Below are 4,547 nucleotides of genomic sequence, written 5' to 3'. Positions count from 1 at the left end.
AAACCACCTTGTCCTCATTTCTACTCTCAGCTTTCACAGATGTCAGAAGGACAACTCAATGAGAAGTTTTCCCTGCCTATTCCAGTTTTCTCAAAACATTATCTGTCAGTAATGAGTGTTTATCCCATGATTCTAAGCAGGTTGTATTAGTTTCCTAGAGCTATACTAAATCCTAGGGTAGCTTTAAACAACATAAATTTATTCTCTCACAGTTGTGTAGTCTAGAAGTCCAATCTCAAAAGGTCAACAGAGTCATATTCAGCTAGAGATTCAAAGAAAAGATCTGCTAAATGTCTCTCTTTTCTAATTCCTGGTGGTTCCAACCAACTCTTGGACTTAGTTTCATAGCTCCAATTTTTGTCTTCATCTTCACATATTTGTCTTCCTCTCCATGGGACATTTTACAAATGGCACCTCTTTTAAGGATATCAGTGATTATACTTAGGAGCCTCTCTAATCCAGAATAGCCTAATCTGGACTCAACTACATTTACAAAGACACTATAAATAAAAATAAGTTCACAAATTCCAGGCAGTCATCAACTTCTAAGGGACACAATCTTACTCAGTACACATGATAAAGCCATTCTGGCTGTTATCATCTTGATATAGTTGATAAACTGACATATTGTATATCTGAGTTCTTCGACTGTGAATAGTGAAGACCGACACATGACTCCACAACCCAAACCCTCATGGAACAGAATAGGGGTGAAAAATGGGGACACGATAAGCAATGTCATGAACATGGCTCAGTTTCCTAGAAAGTATTCCTGAGTAACTAAAAAGTTACTAAATTGTGGATGACTAATGGTTTGTGTAATAATTGTAGAGCATAGTTTTTCAAATTGAAAACTTAATTCCTCCATTTTTGATAATAAATTACTAATTTTGTTACTTGTGGCTTTTTTTGAAACAGGTAATGCTCTGACTTCCAGTGGAAATATTACTTAAATCTAATTCTATTCTTCCCATGTCTTGAGCTCAGAATTCAAGAACCTGACCCCAAGTAAATTAGGATGTCCTCCTGAGATACTGTGGAAAAAAATAAACACAATGAGGACGGTTAGATGATGGCAGTGCTCTAGGGGGAAGAGGGTCCTGAACTTGCTGAATTGATGACCCCAATGTCCCTCTCAGTCCATTTATGCTTTTTCTTAGTTGAATTCCTAATTCTCAGAGTCCTGCTGACTTTTTATTTCTAGTTCTTACCCCTGAGGCTCATGTCTATTCTCTGAGGAACAAAAATCCCCAGTATAACTTTACCAACTCCTCTCTTCATCTTCTTCCTCTCCATTTGCTTATTTCAGACTGTGAGAAAAATTTTCAGTTCTCAAAGGAGTAGTTTCCTAAGTAATATAATATTTATGTTTCATGCCTTCAGGAAAAATTTGACTCCAACTCCAGGAAATGTATGTGTATACACATTCCTTCTGGATAGAAGACAGAAGAATGTAATTGGTGTTAGTGCACCTTTTTTTTTTTTTTCCTGATGGATTAACAGCTATACATATAGAAAGTACTAGGGGTCTGTCAAAACAAATCCATTGCTCAGTGAGAGGTCATGAGGAACACTCGTAACTGAATAAGAGAGAACATGAAATAAGTCAATTACTCGCTGAATAGAGGCTGTATCACTTATGACAGTTTTGTGCTAGAGATTTCAAGCAGAAACCAGGAACTTGGCAGATAAATCTGAAAGGAAGAATTGGCTTGAAAATGGGAAACACAGTAGCGCGCCCGAAACCTGACGTCCTTAACAGTCATACAGATTAAAAGGATGAAATGTATATTAACTTAGTGTTAGTAAAAGTTGTAGTACTTACGTTACATTGAAAATATTTACACCCTCATTGTAGATGATATGCTTCTATCACTTAAAAGTGAAAACAGAATGTTTAGGTATGAAAAAATAACCACAGTGCCCTGGCACCATAAGAGAAGCAAGGCTTCTGACTCTCCAAATGAAAATTTGGATTTCTTTTTTTAATTTTTTTTATTTATTATCATCATAATCATGTTTATATTACAATGAATCACATATAACTTTACAGTGTATTACATTTGTCTTTCCAGAAGGAATACCATGCATATCAGTCAATATAAAGACATTAAAATCCCCATCATCATCATCAAATAATTTCCCAGATCGTTATTATTATTACTCCAATTATTTTTTAAACATTCAATCAATATTTATCATTTTACTTATTAAAAAAAGCTTACCCAACATGAAATTCTTCTCAGACCAGTCCAGTTGCAAATACTATACATGTCATCATCAACAGATAATAAACCGTTTCTGTCCCACTAATGTCATGCTTCTCTATTTGTTCTCTTGCTATCCTTCTCCATACTTTTCTCTTCTCCCACCCCGCTTCACACTGTCTTCATCATAGCTATCTTCTCTCACCCCGCTTCACACTGTCTTCATCATAGCTATTTTCACTGCTTTTATGCCTTCCAATATTTTAATCTCTACCAAAAGTGCAGATAGTCAGTACATATTAAGGGGATACATACAGTATCTTTCTTTCATGTCCTGGCTTACTTCTCTCAACAATAAATCCTCCATATTCAACCACTTTCTATCAAGTATCAGGGTCTTATTGTTTTGTTTTGTTTTTTTATGGCTGAATAGTATTCAATACAACATATGTGCCACACTTTTTCAATCCATTCATCTGTTTATGAACATTTGGGTTTGTTCCATGTCTTAGTGATCATGAATAATGCTGCAATAAACATTGATGTGTAAGCACTTTTCCAATTGAGCATTCTCCTGTCCTTTGGGTAGATACCCAGAAGTGGAATTGCTGGATCAAATGGAAGTTTTATTTGTAGATCTTTAAGGAACTTCCATATTGCTCTCCACAATGACTGAACCAGTTTACATTCCCACCAACAGTGTAGTATTTCTTCATATGCTTTTGGGCTGTTCATAAGTCTTCCTTAGATTTTTGTTCAGCTCATTTTCCCATTTTTTATTTTATTTTATTTTTTTGAGAGGTTTTTGCTATAGGGCGCGTGCGCTCACCAGACAGACAGAGAGAGACATAGAGACAGAAAGCGAGAAATCACCCCCCAGGAGGGATGGTCACGCCACAATCCCTTCTCCTCCATTCTCCTCTCAGGATCTTGGGAACGCATGCACACGCGCCCGGCGTGAGTTTTATGCCACCGGGTCCGGGACGCAAACCGCAGTCGACTACGTGGTAGTCCAGCGACATAGCCATTACGCTAACTACTGGTTCCCGATTTTCCCATTTTTAAATTGAGTTGATCATTTTTTTTTTCAAGTAAGGCACTTGAGTTCCCTGTGTATTCTGGTTATCCGTCCCTTGTCTGAGGCATATTTTACAAAAATAGTCTCCCATTCTGAGCATTGTCAATTCACACTAGTTACTGTGTCCTTTGCTGTGCAGAGACTTCCTAGTCTGATATAGTCCCACTTGCCTATTTTAGGGACTATTTCCTGTGCTTTGGGAGTCTTATGTAAGAAGTCTTTGCCTACTCCAATGTCTCCTAGAGTTTCCCCAGCATTTTCCACATGTAGTTGTATAGTTTGAGGTCTTAAGTTCAGATCTTTGATCCATTTTGAGTTGACTTTTGTTAATGGTGAAAGACGGGGAAGGTTTAAATTTCTCACTGGTACACAGTTGGAGTATTTAGAATAGTGGAATAAATGTTATAATTCTCTTAAAACTTAATGCTGTAAAGACACAATTGGAACTATATAAATTGGGGAAAGTACTTGACTTCAAATCAAATACTGCTCATTTTTCTTCTGACTTATTCAAAATTCAGTAAGTTTGTGTTTTTAACTGCCTTGTTCCCATCAGGCATCAAAGCTAATTACTTATTGCTCTTATGACTCAATTGAGGTTAGAGGGAGGTTTAAGCAACTACCTCATTAAAACCTAGAAAGGCATAACAGGAGCATTCATCTTACTATCTCTTCCCAAACACTGTGATTTAGGTAGATTAGATAAACAAAAAAGGGAACTTTGCAGAGAAAGCAGAAGATAAAGCCGGAAGTCAGTGGAAACCATAACTAAAACAGAACAGTGTGTTTAATATTAGGAATACCAAGAACTAGTGATAACAGAAAGATAAGAATGGCTGCTAGCTAAATATGACCAAGAACCAAGATATCATAAATAAGTGCAAGCAAAGAGTAAAATGTATGAATCGTGGCACTGAAAACCTAGGCATGCAAAGATTTCTTTGTAAGTAAAGCAGCTATAGGATGTGTAGGATATTGAACACCACTCTGTTACAAATACAGGAAACAAATTGCTATGTTCATCTTTTATTCCTATCATGCGATTTAAACACAGCTGGAAAACCACATTGTTGCTTTTCCAGATTCTCAAAAACTGTTTTTAATTTTTAATAATTTAAGGTATTGGAGAGACGAGGAGATGGCGAAATTGTTATGTCGCTGGACTCACAGGTAATGGATTCCAGGAGCTAGAGGATGAAAACTAAGGTTGGGACCATGTGCACCCATGCCCAAAATCATGACAGAAGAAGGGAAGAGAGGGA

The sequence above is a fragment of the Tupaia chinensis genome, unplaced genomic scaffold (genome assembly GCF_000334495.1).
Source record: "Tupaia chinensis unplaced genomic scaffold, TupChi_1.0 Scaffold000325_1, whole genome shotgun sequence".
Classification (NCBI taxonomy): domain Eukaryota; kingdom Metazoa; phylum Chordata; class Mammalia; order Scandentia; family Tupaiidae; genus Tupaia; species Tupaia belangeri.
This window is presented reverse-complemented; position numbering follows the sequence as displayed.